The sequence below is a fragment of the Triturus cristatus genome, chromosome 8 (assembly GCF_964204655.1).
Source record: "Triturus cristatus chromosome 8, aTriCri1.1, whole genome shotgun sequence".
Lineage (NCBI taxonomy): Eukaryota > Metazoa > Chordata > Amphibia > Caudata > Salamandridae > Triturus > Triturus cristatus.
Genome location: NC_140591.1, coordinates 1,442,070,741 through 1,442,091,780, shown reverse-complemented (window position 1 = coordinate 1,442,091,780; position 21,040 = coordinate 1,442,070,741).

Genomic DNA, 21,040 nt, shown 5'->3' with positions numbered 1-21,040 from the left:
GTACAGAATCATATCTACTAAGATATGGTGTTGCTGCTATCTTCCCCAGCGCTCGCGCAAAACACACACTATTCCAACATAGTGCAAAGGTCTGTGTGTGATAGCCACTGTAGATTTCGCACTGGAAGGACCCCCTTCCAGTATAAAATACTCTTCTTAGACAAATGTTTAAAATGTTCACAAATTGTATACAGCAGTACAATGCAGAAAAGTTACAAGAACATTCCTATATGGCAATTGCCTCAAGCAGGCATTATTTGCTGTCACGAATCACAGTCTAACAATTTTTAGCATAAAAAATCATGGAAATGCCTATGTACCACCCATGGGACACACCTTGATGCAAATTAGCACAAAGAAGAGCAAAGCGCTATTTGCATTATTTTAAGGGCTACTGTCCAATGTACTGGAAAGTACATGCTTTATCTGGAGCTTTCGTTGGATTGTGTCACTTTTAGGCCTGGGCAAAAATTTCGTTCCGTTCGCGGAAATTGCGATAATTTGACATTTTTGCGTTCCGCGGAGAGCGCGAAAATGTCAAAAATTCCGGTTTCCGCAGCTTGGCGATAATTTGTTTCTTGCTCGCGCTGTAAAATGATACATTCTCGCGCGCGCGCGATCGCCTTACCTGAATCCCTGCGTTCGCCGACAAGTTTTCTTGATCCGGTCGCGTTCTCCATGAGATGTTGTATTGTTTTTAGCCATTTGCGCTGTCTCGCGACAGTTCGCGCCCGCAGTGACGTCATGCGTCGCGCGATCACGTCTTTCTTCTCGCGATCATGCACCGCGAGAACAACTCAAAACAAGATGGCCGCGCCCGCAAGCAGCCACATGGGTAAGTTGGCGACCCGCAACCATGCAGAAAATCGCGCGAACATGCCGGAAAAAAACTTCCGCATCTTCGCGATATTTCTGCTTGTTTGCGATAATTTTAAACATTCTCGCGATAATTTGCGAAGGTTAATTCCGCAAATTCCGCCCACCCCTAGTCACTTTGCATAGCTACCACCGGCTCAAAGGTTTTGTTAAATATGCTCCAAAATTTATTTAACTAGAAGTGAAGACATTGGTGCCGATCACGATCCGGTAAAAAACGGGTACGAACCGTCGGACGGAGCATATTCTCCGTCCGACGCGTACCCGGTCATCAAAATATACAAACATGGAATTACGATTCACACAGAAACACCATTTCCGTACGAATCGTACAAAACCCCGACCGACCAAAATAAACATACAAATGTGATCGGGAAAGCGCCGACGTGACGTCGGGACGCACGCAGCCTGCCATTCACGAACCAGGAATCACGATTCGCACCGACGTCATCCCGCACGGTGAATATTTTCCTGCTGCCAAAAACTGCCGGGAAATCAGGACGACGCGAACAAGGAGTACCTGTACGCGACGGACAGACATGGACCCGAACCTACGTGTCATCCCGGCCCTCATAGCAGTCGACCTCCTCTACAGGTTCGGACGCAGACGCCACAGAAGGTCAGAACAACAAAGGGAGGGGGGAAAGGGGGGGAGCAGGACCAGGGGCAGGCCACAAAACCCCCACCAAAGTCACACAGCACACATGCCCTGGACAAACCTGACCCCCAGGCCCTGGTCACTACGAGGGTGTGGGGGCGTGTCCAGCAAAGCCAGCGTCCGCCACAACGGAAGTGCTTGACGACGCGAACCGGCAACACAACAATACAGCTACGTCCCGTACCCACGCCTTAAGAGCGTGGGTACGAGTCGTACCCCGCCCACACCTACGTCATCCCAACAATGGCGGGATGGCTGTACCCACGTGGCAAAGGCCTGGGTACGGCCCGCACAAGCATCACATAGCGTGGGGACGCATATGTACGGACCGTACCCCCACCCCCGTATGCATGGAGCGTACCCCAACCGCAACAGTGTAAGTACGACCCGTACCCTCACCCGCGGACGTATGGAGCGTACCCCCACCCCAACAGTGTAAGTACGACCCGTACCCTCACCCGTGGACGTATGGAGCATACCCCCACCCCAACAGTGTAAGTACGACCCGTTCCCTCACCCGCGTACGTATGGAGCGTCCCCCCACCCCAACAGTGTATGTACGACCTGTACCCTCACCCGCGGACGTATGGAGCGTACCCCCACCCCAACAGTGTAAGTACGACCCGTACCCACACCCGTGGATGTATGGAGCGTACCCCCACCCCAACCGTGTATGTACGACACGTACCCCCACCCGCGTATGCATGGAGCGTACCCCCAGCCCAACAGTGTAAGTACGACCCGTTCCCTCACCCGCGTACATATGGAGCTTACCCCCCACCCCAACAGTGTAAGTATGACCCGTTCCCTCACCCGCATACGTATGGAGCGCACCCCCCACCCCAACAGTGTATGTACGACCCGTACCCTCACCCACGGACGTATGGAGCGTACCCCCACCCCAACAGTGTAAGTAAGACCCGTACCCTCACCCGCGGACGTATGGAGCGTACCCCCCCCAACAGTGTAAGCACGACCCGTACCCTCACCCGCGGACGTATGGAGCGTACCCCCACCCCAACAGTGTAAGTACGACCCGTTCCCTCACCCGCGTACGTATGGAGCGTACCCCCCACCCCAACAGTGTATGTACGACATGTACCCTCACCCGCGGACGTATGGAGTGTACCCCCACCCCAACAGTGTAAGTACGACCCATACCCTCACCCGCGGATGTATGGAGCGTACCCCCACCCCAACCGTGTATGTACGAAACGTACCCCCACCCACGTATGCATGGAGCGTACGCTCACCCCAACAGTGTAAGTACGACCCGTTCCCTCACCCGCGTACGTATGGAGCATACCCCCCACCCCAACCGTGTAAGTACGACCCGTTCCCTCACCCGCGTACGTATGGAGCGTACCCCCACCCCAACAGTGTAAGTACGACCGTACCCTCACCCGCGGACGTATGGAGCGTACCCCCAACCCAACAGTGTAAGTACGACCCGTACCCTCACCCGCTGACGTATGGAGCGTACCCCCACCCCAACCGTGTATGTACGACACGTACCCCCACCCGCGTATGCATGGAGCATACCCCCACCCCAACAGTGTAAGTACGACCCGTACTCTCACCCGCGTACATATGGAGCGTACCCCCACCCCAACAGTGTATGTACGACCCGTACCCTCACCCGCGGACGTATGGAGCACACCCCCACCCCAACAGTGTAAGTACGACCCGTACCCTCACCCGCGTATGTATGGAGCGTACCCCCACCCCAACAGTGTAATTACGACCCGTACCCTCACCCGCGGACGTATGGAGCGTACCCCCACCCCAACCGTGTATGTACGTCATGTACCCCCACCCGCGTATGCATGGAGCGTACCCCCACCCCAACTGTGTAAGTACGACCCGTACCCTTACCCGCGTACGTATGGAGCGTACCCCCCACCCCAACAGTGTATGTACGACCCGTACCCTCACCCGCGGATGTATGGAGCGTACCCCCACCCCAACCGTGTATGTACGACACGTACCCCCACCTCGTATGCATGGAGCGAACCCACACCCGTGTATGTTCTAAGCGTACATATCGTGAAATAGGAGGGGTGGTTGCAGAGTCCTCCCAGCAGTGCCCAGACACAGGAGGGGTGTGTGCCTATCATTCCCAGCAGTGCCCAGAGACAGGAGGGGTGTGTGCAAAGTCCTCCCAGCAGTGCCCAGTCACAGGAGGGGTGTGTGCCTATCACTCCCAGCAGTGCCCAGAGACAGGAGGGGTGTGTGCAGAGTCCTCCCAGCAGTGCTCAGACACAGGAGGGGTGGGTGCCTATCACTCCCAGCAGTGCCCAGAGACAGGAGGGGTGGGTGCAGAGTCCTCCCAGCAGTGCCCAGAGACAGGAGGGGTGTGTGCAGAGTCCTCCCAGCAGTGCCCAGACACAGGAGGGGTGGGTGCAGAGTCCTCCCAGCAGTGCCCAGACACAGGAGGGGTGGGTGCAGAGTCCTCCCAGCAGTGCCCAGACACAGGAGGGGGTGGGTGCAGAGTCCTCCCAGCAGTGCCCAGAGACAGGAGGGGTGGGTGCAGAGTCTTCCCAGCAGTGCCCAGACATAGGAGGGGTGGGTGCAGAGTCCTCCCAGCAGTGCCCAGAGACAGGAGGGGTGGGTGCAGAGTCCTCCCAGCAGTACCCAGACATAGGAGGGGTGGGTGCATAGTCCTCCCAGCAGTGCCCAGAGACAGGAGGGGTGTGTGCAGAGTCCTCCCAGCAGTGCCCAGACACAGGAGGGGTGTGTGCCTATCACTCCCAGCAGTGCCCAGAGACAGGAGGGGTGGGTGCAGAGTCCTCCCAGCAGTGCCCAGACATAGGAGGGGTGGGTGCATAGTCATCCCAGCAGTGCCCAGAGACAGGAGGGGTGGGTGCCTATCACTCACAGCAGTGCCCAGAGACAGGAGGGGTGGGTGCAGAGTCCTCCCAGCAGTGCCCAGACATAGGAGGGGTGGGTGCATAGTCCTCCCAGCAGTGCCCAGAGACAGGAGGGGTGGGTGCCTATCACTCCCAGCAGTGCCCAGAGACAGGAGGGGTGGGTGCAGAGTCCTCCCAGCAGTGCCCAGAGACAGGAGGGGTGTGTGCAGAGTCCTCCCAGCAGTGCCCAGACACAGGAGGGGTGGGTGCCTATCACTCCCAGCAGTGCCCAGAGACAGGAGGGGTGGGTGCAAAGTCCTCCCAGCAGTGCCCAGAGACAGGAGGGGTGGGTGCAGAGTCCTCCCAGCAGTGCCCAGACATAGGAGGGGTGGGTGCAGAGTCCTCCCAGCAGTGCCCAGACACAGGAGGGGTGGGTGCAGAGGCCCCCAGCATTGCCCATGGAAAAAAATAAGGGTGGAGTACCCACAGATCCAATTGCCACAATTGTCAGTCAGGTGCACAAAGACCCTGCAGTACATGTAACACATGTGTGCGAGGCTGGGAGTACACACATGCATACAGCCTAAAAGGGAACATGTCCACATGAAGTCATGTCAACAGACTACATACACAAGTACAGTGATCATCAAGGATGCCACGAATGATGCAGGTGGAAACATCGCTCTGCATGCATGGCCAAAGTTGAAGGGGTCCGTCACACACCCAGCTAATGTACACACAGCTCAGCGCTAAATATTGGGAACACCCTGCAGGGAAGATGTCAGGGTACACAGAGGAAGGAATACACCTTGGGACAATTTCACCATGCAGTAACTGCTTACATGAACAGAGAAACCTAGCTAACACCTTGTGATGGCACACAGATACCAGGGTCCCCCCTATGACCAGCACAATACTACATTTCCCACACACCCAACACATGATCACCACCCAAAATCATGTAGCAGCCCCACCAACAGCAACACCACAAAAGCAGTAGTGTTCTAAGGAAAAAAAGGCTTTATTCAGCATTTCCAAATAATGTGTGTGTGGATCAAGTTCAATATTTACAAAGCCCATAGGGCAGTCCATGAGTCACAGCTGGATGGGGGACACAGTGGGACGCGTGTCCCCTAGCTTGCCTGCACAGTCAGACTCCTTTGTCTTCCACAGCGGGGAGGGCATCATGTGGGGGGGAAAGGACCAGGCACCGCAGGGACATGAGGGCGAAGGGTAGGCGTCGTGGGTGCAGGGATGGAGGACTCCACCACAGGGGGCGGGGCAGGGCCAAAGGCGGAGGCCAGGATGTCGCTGCACACCTTAGCATGGTCCTCCAGTGTCTCCCCTGCACCCGAAGGAACCACAGGCCCCAAGGAGGGGGGGCCGAGGGATGGGTCGCAGCGCCACTGGGGGAGGGTGTGGACAGGGGGGGACTCAACCACCCTGACCGGGGACTCCCTTGACCGCTTGCGGGGTGGTGTCACAGTGGGGCTCAGGGACAGAGTGGCCATGAAGGAGTCCTTGCCGGATATGTGGCCAGGAGAGCTGAGGGGAGGGGATTTGGAGGGAGTGGATTGGGTGGAATGCGGACTCCCACTCTGGATGCGTGACTTACGTTTGCCCCCCGACCCAGTGGGTGTGCCTACTTCACCCTGTGTGTGCGTGCCAGGAGGTGTGCGTATGACCTTCCCTGCTGGTGTGGTGCGTGTGTCTGTTGTGGTTGGTGCATGCTGACGTCTGGGTGTACGTGGGACAGGCATGGGAGTGGGAAGTGTGGATGGGGCAGGGGTAGGGGTGGGACGTAGCGCTGCAGGAGACCCACTGCTGCAGTCAGTGTCGGGTCTATGGACCTCAGCAAGTTGCGTTGGTCAGCCTGCGATGAAAAAATGCCCTCCAAGTATGCCTCCATGTTGTGCAGCACTTGGCTGTGGCCATGGAGGACATTAAGGATCGCAGCCTGACCAACCTGCAACTGCCGCTGGATGTCCACAGACTCGGCATTGGCGGCAGCAGTGGAGACAGGGGCAGGGGGTGCGATGCCTGGCAGGAAGGAGACATGTGGTGACCGGGCATGCTGGGAAGGGACACGAGCAAGTGGGAGGCGGCTGATGGCAATGGAGGGGGCGGGGTGCGATGTTGTGCCGCTGTCAGCTGCTGGTGCAGCCTCCGCCCACTCGGAGAGATCATCCTCGGACCCGTCAGCTTCATATTCTTTCGTGCCAGTGGACAGGTCCTCGGCCTCACTCTCCTCCGCCTCAGTACCACTCAATGTGCCAGCCACAATGTCAACGCTGGCACTGGTGCTCGGTCCCTCCGCTCCGTCTGTGCTCATGTCTCCCTCCGTGTCCCCCGACGATGCTGTGGGCAAGGTGAAGAGACAGCAATTAATCACACACCTGTATACATATGTCACATGAGTCCAATCTACATAGGTTACAGTGCATAGCCTGCAAAGAAAGATCAGTAACATCTACAAAACAAGGTACAGATGTAGGGCATGCAACACACAGTTGGTTGACCCACCATGCCAATGAAAATCCATGGAGAGCATGACACAATAGCAAATGACATGAAATGGAGTTTGACATTGGAGCCAGGCCCTGGGGACAATCCAGCACTGCATCTGCACCACACAGCGTTGCCGAAAATAGGGATGAGGAGGGACCATGTCCATGAACTTGAGGCACATGCTGCATAGGTAATACTGAAAACATGCCCACCATGACTGGCTCACTGCACCTTGAGTGTATGTCCAGACAAACATCACACACTGGCCAGACCTAGCAAGGAGAATTCTGGTTTTGACATGTAGGCTTGGCCCGCACCAACCACCCCCTACATGAGACAATTTGTTGAGACACAGGTAGCACTTACATCTCTTAGTCTGGGTGAACTACACAGGGGCTGCATAAATGCAAGATTGGACGCCAAATACCCAAGGTGCGCCTGTCCAAATAATCATGTACAAATGGACATCATCAGATGATTGTAACAAGACACACAGGCACTGGCCACTGTGACTATGAACAAGGAAAATCAGGTCAGGCTGTACAGTGGACACTTGTACTACATTTCACGTCAATATACATGGTGCCAGGGGACAATGGCACAGAGCACAACCTATGCTGTAGACACTGAGAGTGTCCACGTTTTGTGATGATACACATGACACCTATGAAAATATGCCCCAGGGGACAGTAGTGGCCACACAACTCCATGGTCCTGAATGGGAATGACTGCCACACATGCCACCATCCATGCACTATGCGTATCGCACACTCATGCACATCATGTCACAGGCCACAACATAGGACATGCGCGCTGTAAGGCATGACACTTGAGAGACTAACTCCCATGTCTGGACTCAGAATCAGTGCCAACTGACATGGAACCCACATGTACAGAACTGGACAGGGCACAGGCAAGGTCCCCAAACCTGTTACACACCACCCCCACACATGATGCTACAGGCATAGTTCACGTGGAGAAAGCGCCAGCCTACATTACCTTGTGAAGGAGTGACTACACACAGACCAGGGAACACATTGAAAGGAGGGGAAGGGAGGCAGGAGAGCACAGCTATACTGTGGGTAACTGGATCTGCACAGCACCTTTAAACCCTGGCAGTGTATCCATGCAACTGTGCACTTACAAATGCTGGTGACACACAACAAACACACATGTACCTACCCCCTTCCTGCTGCTGCTTCTCCTGTAAGCACCTGTCCAAGTCTGGAAATACCACCGCCAGCACACACTTGTGGATGTGGGTCAGACGGCGGCGCCCGCGGTTCTTATGGGTCTCAGGTGAGTCCCCCAGCAGGACCCGTGCGATCCTCCGCGTCCAGCACCGGATATCCTGCCAGCGTTTCCTCACCTGGGCCAGGCGCCGCTTGCGACCATCCGCACTCCTCACGGCACTGACGGCGGTCAGCCATATCTGCTTCTTGGCAGAGGCGCCTACCTGTGAGGATGAACAAGTGACACTACATCAATACACCAGGCACATGTCACAGAGAGACATATTAGAACAAATTTGCTGTTTACAACAAGGCATAGTATGCATCGCACCTTTGTCATAGGGACATGATCCTCTGGGGAAGGGCAAAAGCAGTACGTGCCATTGAAAGTACACAGGTGGAATGAGGCCAATGACACAATCAATGATCCAGGCTCACACTGTGCATCACAAGCTACACCAGGATAATGTGCAGCACCTCTAAGCAGTCACATGCCACAGGCCACTGACGCTACTGCAGCAGAGTACACAGACACACACAGGCACAGGACATTCACCTGCCATTGCCAAATGCAGCGACAAACCTCACTCTGCACATGTGCCACTAGACGGGGGGGCTCACAGGTGTGGGGCTGGCTCTGCACGTCAGACACACAGCATTGCTCCATGCTCACATCACATGGGCAGGGTATATCCATCCCTCATGCAGCCCGGGTGCTACACTCCACATATGCACCCACCCACATGACAGGGGACTTACACACACACCGATGTCCAGGGTACGAACACATCATGTGGACATTCTCAGCACAGGTACACAGAACTAACACACATCTGTGGGTACAGTCACCTGTCACACTGGGCTGACCACATAATCACATGAGGACTGTAGAGGCTACATTCCCAGGAGGACAAGACAGGCAGAATGTGGCATGCACCATGCAGTGATTGTCACAGTAAACACAATGCTAGTGAGGACGGCAGAGATGCACCACAGCATGCTCTGGCTGGGAGACATCAGGCATTCCCCCCCTGGGACCCCCCCTACAGTACATAGCATGTGTGTCACACCTGGACACAATGGCAGAAGTCACACTCACAAAAAAGGGACACAGTCTGTGCTAGTGGACTCTGCACTCACCTGATACCCTGGTCGCCCATACAGCATGGGGTACTGTGGGAGGATCACATCCAGCAAAGCCAGGTTCTCCTCCAGGGTGAAAGGCTGTGACCTCTCCACAGACCTTGACATGGTTCCAGGGAATCAGTAGCAGCAGCTGGGTCGTCGAATACAAAGATGTGCAGGCAAGTGCTCCCTCATGGGACCTGGCTGCCTTATATCTGCCTTGCTGGCCTGTTTCATGCACAGGAGTACAGAGTGATTGGTCACTCACATTTGCATCCTATGTTTCCTCCAATCCCTTCAAACCTAGCACAGTCAGTGGGTTCTTATTGTGTTTTTTTCTTCAGCATGATGTCAACTCCAGAAGCACATTGCAACAAAGTAGTTTCATTCAAACTGACTACTGCTGTGCACCTGCTTACAAAAATTCAAACTTTAAACTTGGTCTCCATGACAACCAGCATGCATGTGGGCCTTTATACTTGTCCCTCATGTGTCCCCTATGTAATTTGGAGCTTCACACACAGGTACGGTGCGTCCCGGGGCCCTAGGGCACCCCAAATGCATATCAACGGCCCGTACAGGCGTGTGTACGGTCCGTATCACTATGGGTGTGCTCGCGTATGCGTACCCATAGTGATAGGGAGCGTACGCACACGTGTACGGTCCGTACCACTATGAGTAGGCATACGCGAGAACACCCATAGTGAAAGTGAGCGTACAGGCGTGTGTACGGTCCGTACCACTATGAGTACGCATACGCGAGAACACCCATAGTGATAGTGAGCGTACAGGCGTGTGTACGGTCCGTACCACTATGAGTACGCATACGCGAGAACACCCATAGTGATAGTGAGCGTACAGGCGTGTGTACGGTCCGTACCAGTACTCATAGTGGTACGGACCGTACACACGCCTGTACGCCCTACTATCACTATGGGTGTTCTCGCGTATGCATACTCATAGTGGTACGGACCGTACACACGCCTGTACGCTCACTATCACTATGGGTGTTCTCGCGTATGCGTACTCATAGTGGTACGGACCGTACACACGCCTGTACGCTCACTTTCACTATGGGTGTTCTCGCGTATGCGTACTCATAGTGGTACGGACCGTACACACGCCTGTACGCTCACTATCACTATGGGTGTTCTCGCGTATGCGTACTCATAGTGGTACGGACCGTACACACGCCTGTACGCTCACTATCACTATGGGTGTTCTCGCGTATGCGTACTCATAGTGGTACGGACCGTACACACGCCTGTACGCTCACTATCACTATGAGTACGCATACGCGAGAACACCCATAGTGAGACGGACCGTACACGCATGCGTACGCTCACTATCACTATGGGTACACATACGGCAGCACTCCCATAGTGATAGGTAACGTACACAGGCCCTCTTAGCGAAAGTACGGTGCCTTTCACACATCACAGTGGTGACAGGCAGCACACAGGAAGGAATAGGGCTGACATACTTGTCCATGGATGGACATCAAGGCATTGTTTGGGCAGTACTACATGTGTGGGGCACAGGTGTGAAAGGCTGTGATGTGGCACATTACTCCTGAGTGGAGAAGGCACCATATGTATGATGAGATGTGTACAGATATTATGTGTGATGGTGCAATGTGTGCCAGGCATGCCTTTAACTCCTTTGACATGTGTGCATGTCGTACTGCACACTTGGGATGAGCGTCACTGGCATGGCACGGTCAACAACACACGCAAGTGTCCCCTGATGCCCGCTACAGGGGTTACCACACCAGACATGTCACTACCCATGGTGCACGATGTGACTATGTCATGTATGTGTGGGGGGTTCCCATTAGGTTGATGTTGGAGCTCCCTCAAAAGCATCAGCTGTTGCAGCAACCAACATGTGTCTGTGTGTAGATGGACATGGCACACTGTTCCGCACACCTGGCCACATGTGGTATCGGATGTGAGGTGCGTATGTATGCATGGGACACGAAGTAGCGTAACAAGGACATGTCTGCATCCTCTCTATGAATGTGTGGTGAGTCATCACATGTACACCTTCATGGCAAGGTGTGTGGGCTGTCCTAGTGTAATGTCATGTGACCTGTGGCTCTAGTGTTCCGCTACCAGTCTCTGAAATCGACATCCTACTTCTGCTGATGTGTGGATGTATGTCACTCCTGTGTTGCGTCTGGCTGTTCACTTACACTGGGACACAGCTAATCCCATGCCATGGCATGTGGAGGTTCACATTCTCCGTTTGTAGCTGGGTCTTGGTAGGAGTGTCACCTGCCAGCCATACATGTCCAGGGCATGTGGCACATACCTGACTCCGTATGTCGCATATGTGTATTGACAGATTAACATGTGCTCAGCACCAAAAAATTGTTGTTGTAGTGCACTCACTCTTCCTTGTCACTTCCAAATTACTGCAGAGCGCCGCCTCTTCCCCGAGCAATTCCGGACTTGGCTGACATGCGGGAGAATGACTGTATCCGGTGCTACCGCTTCCCCCAACCGTTGATTCTGGAGTTGACGGCGAGGCTGGCACCACACCTGCAACCGCTGCACAGGTATCCTACGGCACTGACACCCAAGCTGAAGGTAATGGCAGCCCTACATTTTCTTGCCACGGGTACCTTTCAAAATACCATAGCTCATGTTGGTGGCATGTCCCAGAGCATGTTCTGCCGTGTGCTGCATAATTTCTTAGAGGCCATGTTGCTTCACCTGGATGAGTTCATCCATTTCCCAACCCCTGAAATGTTGACTGGTGTCAAGCGTGGATTCTATGCCCTGGGAGGGATGCCCCATGTCATTGGGTCCATAGATGGGACACATGTGGCTTTGGTACCACCACAGGCACAGGAGGTAGCGTACAGGAATCGCAAGCACTACCACTCCATCAATGCCCTTGTGGTGTGTCTGTCCAACATGGTGATTTCACATGTCTGTGCTCGTTTTCCAGGATCAGCACACGATGCCTACATCATGAGGCGTAGCAGGGTGCCTGAAATGATGACGCAGCTGCGCAACGAACGAGCATGTGCTGTTGGTGGGTACACTCTGTCCGTCCTGAATTTTGCGTAGACTTCCAGCACGACCGCTTCTCCTGTCCTACTTATGTCCATGTGGTTTCCATGTAGGGGACGCTGGCTATCCCAACATGCCATGGCTGATCACACCTCTCCGCAACCCCATCACGCCGGCCCAGCTCCGCTACAACACCGCCCATGGCCGGACAAGGCGAGTGATAGAGAGGACATTTGGCCTCCTGAAGAGCCGATTCCGATGCCTCCACAAGACCGGCGGCGCCCTCCCATATGCCCCGGCGAAGGTCTGCAAAATCTTCATGGTCTGCTGCATGCTGCACAACATGGCAGTTGAGAAAGCTGTGCCACTCATCGTGGATCAAGACGATCAGGACCATCCACCCGTGGAGGACGAAGGTCTTGGCAATGGGGCTAGTGATGTGGAGGATGTGGTTCCGCAAGAGGAGATCCGGACTCGGCTCATACGTGACTTCTTTGCTTAGTGGTGAGTACCAGTGTCTGTGTGTGCACGCATTGGTCCCCGTGTGGCATGTGTTGCGATGTGTGTGTCCATCTGCATTTATGCCACGTGAGTCAGAGGTGTGTGTGGATGTGTCACTGGAGTGATGGTGCCAGTGATGTGTATTTCCCCAGTCATAATTGTGACCTGGCATGTTGTCGTCCTTACATGTGTCGAGTACATGCACATGCAAGTGGCTGTGCTTTTTGTGGCTGACTTCTTGTGTGTCTCTATTCCCCAGGTACTTGCGCATGCCGTCTGCTGGTTGCATTGTTGTGGCACTGCTATTCCTCATGGACACGTCATCGTGTGCTGACTCAGCGTTACACGCACGGACAAGTTTGGAAGTCTCCTTAGGGTAAGGGATGCATCAGGGGTGTATTGGGTGTGGCAGTTGTTTACGATGTATGCACACTGCCCCTGTCGATGTTTGGTTCCTCTGCAGACATGTCGCATCACCATGGTACACATGACATGCAGCTGGGTACACCTGAATAGATGGTCAGACTTGTTGACAGTCATCAGTGATGGGATTGTGGAATGTGATGATGGCATCAATGTGTGTTACACTGCCCTCGGACACATACGGTTTGCATTGGCTTGACATGGTGTGGGACTTCCACATCAGCGGATCAATGGTGTATGGCAGTCTCTCCGTGAGCAGCAGGGGGTGTTTAGCTGTTATCCGACACTTGTGTGCCAGTTCCATGGCTATCACGCATTTGTGCTGCAGAAGGGAAGTGCCAGTGTTGGACCCACATATTACTCCACATGACCCGTTCATGTGTACTCCGAGTTGCCTCTGCAATCCCGAATACATGACTAATAAAGGTGTCCCTATGCCTCCAAGGTGCCTCTTCTCAGTCAATGCTGGTGTGTTGCCACGGTGCATCCGGCATGTCTGGCATGGTTTTGCGTGATAGTGGCTATGTGTCTATGTGTAGAGTAGCAAGATGCAAGCTGTTTGTGTGGGATTAGACTGTGTATTGTGCATGATGTCCATGACTGTGTGGGTATTGTGACATGTGCCATCCCCATGCATCCAACATTGGCCAGGCCACCATTCTCTGCATCCACCTGACTCAAGCTTGCAGGACATGGTTCTGCCACCTGTCCACACATACCTGGGTGCCCCACAGGACACTCCACATGATCCATGACCTCTGCGCATGGCTGTCGCTGTACTCAATATGTCTGTTGCCACGGTTGTGCGCCCCCCCCCCCAGCTGGTTGGGCCCATCACGGGTGTGTATGGTGCTCCATGTCTGTCTTGCCTAATACAATGTGACCCATGTGTGTTCTGTGCCAGACTCAGGCCCCAGGGTGTGGATGGTTGAAGTCAAATGAGAACTCAGGCATGGTTAGACTTTACAAGACACATGTAAGGTAATAATGCAATCAGTAGGCATCTTCTCTTTATGGTGTGACTTTTTATTTTGGTTGGGGTAGGGGGGGGGATTTGACATGAGGAGCTTTCCGGGTGTGTGGAATCCAAAGTTCACTAGGGGAGTTGGTGTCCTTGCCATTTGAAATCCTCAGAGTCCATGCCACAGTCTTTGTCAACATTGGTCAGACAGTGACCAGCAAGTCCATGTGGCAGAGAATGTCTTTTGCTGCTGTGCTGCTGTTGCTCCAGTGGGCCAGGTGCCAGGCCAGGTGTCCTGGGAGATGGTGCTGTTTCGCCGACCCTCACGGTATTTTCCGTGGACGACCCGCCCTCCTGCGGGGACCCTCAGAAGCAGGCCGTGACGATGTTTGGGATGCTCCGTCGGATGTCTCCTCCTCCTCCTCCTCCTGATCCCTCCCTGTGGGTGGTGATGTTCTACGCCTGATGGCACAGGGAGGGGTGCCCATGTTGTCGGCCATCCGACGGAGTGTACTGTGAATTCCCGTGAACACCGTCACGAGCTCAGCCTGTCTGTCCTCCATCCGCCGTTGGTGTCGCAGTAGACAGGCATGTTGCTCCGCATGTTGCTGGGCCTGCTGGGTCTTGATCTCCTCGAGGATGGACACAACATGGGCCATGCCCGTGGTGTCCTGCCGGTATGTGTCCAGGATGTTTCGGACATGGGAATATACCGGTTCCCCAGCCAACCGGGCAGGCTCGCGCCTCCGCCGTCCTCCACTCCCACCACCCCTGCCCACTTGCACCTGGCCTGCCCTTGTGGGCACATCGGGTCTCCGGGACCCCTGAGGGGTGGCATTGGCGTTGTCGCCTGCCTCCTCCTGGGTGCCCGGGACACCGTGTCCCTCCTGGCCAGCCTGGCTGCATTGTGGTGGTGGGGCAGGGATCCTGGGTGTCTCCTGGGATGTGGCAGGAGTGGGGGTGGTGGTTGGCCCAGTTGTACCTGACGCAGGTGCTGCAGGTCGTTGGACACCAGAGGGGCCAGGTTGGTCGGGGTCGGGTTCATCCACAGAGTGGTGAGAGTCGTCGCTGCCGGTGGCTCCGTCATCCCGCCGAGCCGGGTCCTGTGAGTCTTCCCCCCCAGTGTTGGGGGGTGATCCACGATGTTGACCTGTGTGTGAGAGAGACAATGTTAATTTTGTTCCATGCAACATCCATGTTTCATTGGTTTCAAAGTCGGCCCATTTCCTCTGGGAATTTGGAAATGTCTTGCATTCCACTCACAGTGCACTTGTGTATGGGTATGTCCCTTGGCCACAGCTTTTGCGACTTTACCTATGTGTGGCACAGTCTTACTTGCTGCGTCAATTGTGACTGCAGTCAGCAGTGGAGTGGGCAGGTGTGGCGAGCCATGCATTGGCGCCTTCCGTGTAGCACTGTACGTGGGCACATGGAGTTGTTCCACACACTTATATGATGCAGGTAGCTGTCGTTGTGCTCGTGCACAGGTTGTGACATGGCCCTGTGTTTTTCCATGGAGAAGAGGGGGGGTTCTGGCACTGGCCACCCTTGTCTACATTCACGCAGTCCACCTGCTGACGAGCAGACATTCCCACACACCACAAGGCTGATTTGCTCTCCCTGTGTGTCCCTTTCTCGCTCCCTCTCTGTCCCCCTCTCCCTCCCTCTGTGTGTCAGCCTCCTCCCTCTGTCCGTCTCCCTGTGTCTCCCTCCCTCTCTCTGTCCCCCTCTCCCTCCCTCTGTGTGTCAGCCTCCTCCCTCTGTCCGTCTCCCTGTGTCTCCCTCCCTCTCTGTCCCCCTCTCCCTCCCTCTGTGTGTCAGCCTCCTCCCTCTGTCCGTCTCCCTGTGTCTCCCTCCCTCTCTGTCCCCCTCTCCCTCCCTCTGTGTGTCAGCCTCCTCCCTCTGTCCGTCTCCCTGTGTCTCCCTCCCTCTCTGTCCCCCTCTCCCTCCCTCTGTGTGTCAGCCTCCTCCCTCTGTCCATCTCCCTGTGTCTCCCTCCCTCTCTGTCCCCCTCTCCCTCCCTCTGTGTGTCAGCCTCCTCCCTCTGTCCGTCTCCCTGTGTCTCCCTCCCTCTCTGTCCCCCTCTCCCTCCCTCTGTGTGTCACCCTCTGTCACCTCAGCCCAGCTTCCTGGGCACACACTGTTAGCAGATCTTTGAATGGCCCTTGGATTGTTGATGTGAGTTTGTTTCTGATCTCCAGGCACCCATTGGGTGTAGTGTCTGTGTCTGCACTGCTGCTGTGGTGGTGTGTGCTGCCACTCTTTCACAGTGTTGGCTGTTCATTAGCTGCTGTCATGTGCAAGAACGTGCCGTCACCCCCATGTGTTGATGCAAGGCGTCTGCCATTTGCTGGCGAGTCTTTCCTGTGTGGGGACACACTGTTTGTCTGGCTGTGACCTAGGCCATATGGGCAGGGGGCATTGTTGTCTGCTTCTGATTTGCACTATGTGATTTTTGGGGCCCACACTCCCGCCATCCGGGTTACCGTGTCATGTGTTGGTGTTTTCTGTGGCCTGTGACTTGACATTGTCCAGCTGGGTGCATGGGGCATGGTGGCGCCAGTGGCATGTGCGTGTTCATGGAGTGTGGTTGAGTCATGCGATAGCTTGGGGTGGTTGCGTGCCTGTTTGTGAGTTTGGTTGTGGATGACGTTCCCCCCATGTGAGGTGAGTTGTTTGTGTACTCACCCGGGTCTCGGAGTCCTTCTAATCCGTCCATTGCCACCACCGGCAGTATGGCCATCACTCTCTCCTCCCAGGGATGGTATTCTACGCATCTGCGGGACGGCCCTCCTCCAGTGACGTTGGCCTGGTTGTGTTCGTCGGTCATTTTGGCTCGGACCCTCCTCCGCAGATCGTACCACCTGGCTTGGCATTCAAGCCTGGTCCTTCTGGTGTCCGCAACAGCATTCACAGCATCGACGATGGTCTGCCACATGGCTGTTTTTTCTGAAATGCTGGTCTGTCTGACCAATGTTCCAAAGAGGTGTGGCTCAACTCTGAGGATTTCATCGACAAGGACCTCCAACTCTCAGCTAGTGAACTTTGGATTCTTGTTAGTGGGCATGGTGAGGGGTGTGGGTGTGGATGGGGGGGGTGTGGATGGTTGTGGGTGTGTGTGTGTGGTTGTGCAGGTGTGTGTGTGAATGTGATGAGGGGGTGTTTATGAAGGTGTGTGTGTGAAGGTGTGCAAGTGTAAGGTGTAGTAAAGGTTCTAGTATGGTGCTGTAGGTTGTCTGTGGGGTCTGGCAGCAGTGAGTCTGTTGCAAAGGCTCATGGTTTGTGTGTGTGGGCCCTTTTTATTGGTCCATTGGTGGGTGTGGCTGTGTTTGAAGTTTGGGTGGGTGTGTTATAAGGAGTGGTTGTGTTTTGGGCCTCTGTTTTGGATTTTGGCAGTTGCAGGTCAGTGAATGTGTTGTTTTTGTGGTTGTTGGACATGTTTTGTGGCTTTGTGCCTTTCGAATGGTGTATTCTTGTGTTGTTTTGCTTTGTCCTGGTTGTGTACGTGCGTTTTTAGCGTGTGTACGGTGTGTACATGGGCCATTTTGTTGTACAGTGCTGTCCTCGTGTCTGGCTTGGTACGACTCGTACATGCGCGATGTTGTGTGAAGGTGGTGATGTTGGGGCCTGGGGTGCGCTCCGTACTTAGAATGTTGGGGTGGGGGTACGCTCCATGCATATGCGGGTGGGGTGGGGGTACGCTCCATACGTACGCGGGTGAGGGTACGGTCCGTACATATACGGTTGTGGTGGGGGTACGCTCCATACATACGCGGGTGAGGGTACGGGTCGTACCTACACGGTTGGGGTGGGGGTACGCTCCATACATACGCGGGTGAGGGTACGGGTCGTACATACACGGTTGGGGTGGGGGTACGCTCCATACATACGCGGGTGAGGGTATGGGTCGTACATACACGGTTGGGGTGGGGGTACGCTCCATACGTACGCGGGTGAGGGTACGGGTCGTACTTACACTGTTGGGGTGGGGGGTATGCTCCATACATATGCGGGTGAGGGTACGGGTCGTACTTACACTGTTGGTGTGGGGGGTACGCTCCATACGTACGTGGGTGAGGGAACGGGTCGTACATACACGGGGGTACGACACGTACACGGGTGTACATACACGGGGGATACGACACATACATGGGGGTACGACACGTACACGGGTGTACATACACGGGGGTACGACACATACACGGGTGTACATACACGGGTGGGGGTACACCTTGAACGTACACGGGTGTACATACACGGGTGGGGGTACGACTCGAACGTACATGGGTGTACATACACGGGGGTACGACTCGAACGTACGGGGGCTGGGGGGGTGGCGCATACAAACGGGGGCTGGGGGAGGTCCACACCGTACATACACGGGTGGGGGTGCGACTCGAACGTACACGGGTGTACATACACGGGGGGTATGACACGTACACGGGTGTACATACACGCATGGGGGTACGACTCGAACATACATGGGTGTACATACACGGAGGGTACGACACGTACACGGGTGTACATACACGGGTGGGGGTATGACTCGAATGTACACGGGTGTACATACACGGGGGGTACGACACGTACACGGGTGTACATACACGGGGGGTACGACTCGAACGTACGGGGGCTGGGGGGGTGGTCGGCGCATATGCGGGCACATGTCTCCGTGGTTGATATGGGTGTTCGGTGCGGACGGTGTTTTTTCCATACGGTTGTAACATCGGACGCACGGGATGGATCGTGATTCCGCGGTCGGACTTCACTTTTCACATTTGTACGGTAAATCATCCAGGGACGTGTCGGACACATTTTCCGACCCGAGGACGTGTGGGGAATTATTCCCAATGCGATTCGTATGGTCTTTTTCCCATGCGAATCGTAATTGGCAGTTTGTACGGCACTTGTACGATTCGTACGGTAAAAAGACCGGATACGAGTCGTACGGGGAATTTTTTTACCGGATCGTAATCGGCACCAGAATTGGCAGACTACAAATATATAGCTCCACTCTCTTGGCGCTCTCATCATCACAAACTTCATCACTTGATTAAAAACTGGTTTTCCATCCTTGACATGTTTAATTGGTAGCTCTGAATTTCACTTTCTTTTGAACAATAGTCCAACTAGTGTGGCGATGCACACAAATCACTAGTTAAGAAACACTGTTTTCCAGTAGCTGCTTTGCTATTTATCAAATAGTATGATACAGGGAAAGTAATCATAATTCCCTATACCCTGGTTTTCTTATTTTCTAACAATGGGAATGTGTAGAGATGATTTGGTTTGCATTTGAGGCACTCAAGGCATAAATACCATCCCCTATGCAAAGCGCATGAGAAATGTGATGAGTCCTACTTCACAAACAATTGGAGAAAATAGGGCACAATTCTGGTTTTTACAGCATAATCTACCAAAGAAATAAGATAGTAATCTATAGGTTTTTAGAAACCATTCTGAATGGACATTTAAAGAATATTACATTATTTGTGGATCTGCCACAGTACCCTCAAGAATAATTTCTCGAAGTAAACCAATCATGTCTGTGCACCAAAGTAACCTGGTGCACAAAAGATAAATAATTGTGCCAACCGAAAAGTACTACATGATACTACATGTCCATTCTTCTTCCTTTGCAAGTTTTTAACCCATCAAAATGTGTGTCAGGAAATAAAATACAATCAGAGTTTAAGATATTGTAGATTAAATAATATGTTAGGATGTGGCCATCAATGCCAGATTATTTCCAATATTTTTGTGTTTTTTCAATAAAATCCAGAGCTGCTGAACTATCTGAAGGTACTGCTTATAACAAAATGCCCTAGGTCCCACATCTTTTGTTGGGGTTAATATAGAACGGCATACTCAGAAGGCGAGAGACACTGCTCAAACATGCCTTGATTGGTTTTTATTCATGGAGGGTGGGAGAGGTGTGGAGCAGCAGCCAGAGAAGCTGATGCTGGCACGCATGGATCACTGTTTGATCCCCGGCGGTGGTAACTCAGTTCAGCATCATGTGACTCTTGGCTCGCTTAATCACCCCAGCACCTTGAAACCTTAAGGGGTGATTTGTTTGTGCTTTACAAGTAAGGATTATTATTATTATGGAGGTGCTCATGCCGTTATTGCTTATCAATGTTATCCTCTCATGCAGGCCTGCCAAATGTCCAGTGACAAGAGTTATTTTAACACACTTTGGCCCAATACCTGAATCATCACAGACCCTACGATGAGGGCTCTCCGGGGAGTAACATGGGCCAGCAGGCCACATGGTGTGGGAGGGGGTCCAGGCTTCGTCTTCAGGGGCCGCGGGGGTGGAAAGGAGTGTTGGAGGGGCTCTCAGCTCCTTAATGGCTTAAAAATAGCAGCAGCTCCTCGAAGCTGTATTTCAACAGGGTGCAAATGTGCCCGTTTCATAGGTACACATTCTTGAAGGTCTTAGAAAAGTCAATGATTTGCTGATTGAAAGTCTTGAGATTGCAGACTGCCAGTTACCAGGCATTATAGGGGTATAGGCAAGGAAATTTGAATTATGTAGTAGGGGAGGGCCAAATTATACGGCAGTGTTGTGTAAAATATGCAGCAAGAAAAAGCAAATTATCTGGCATGATGCAACACATTTTCTAAATGTATTACTTCTACATGTTGTCATTTTTACACTTGATAACACTCTCTGGGGATTGGTTGCACCTTATTAGCACCAGATAACACCCATATATAGCAATAAGCAACAGAACGGTGACCAGTCAAGCTTTGAAAAGAACCTTCCACTGTGCTGCAACATGTGTTGCTGCGGGTTTAGTAACGTTTGAACAGTTTGAGCTACAAGCACCAAATCTGCAGATCATGCGACAAATGCAGCAAGTCTATAGTTATGTGAAAAT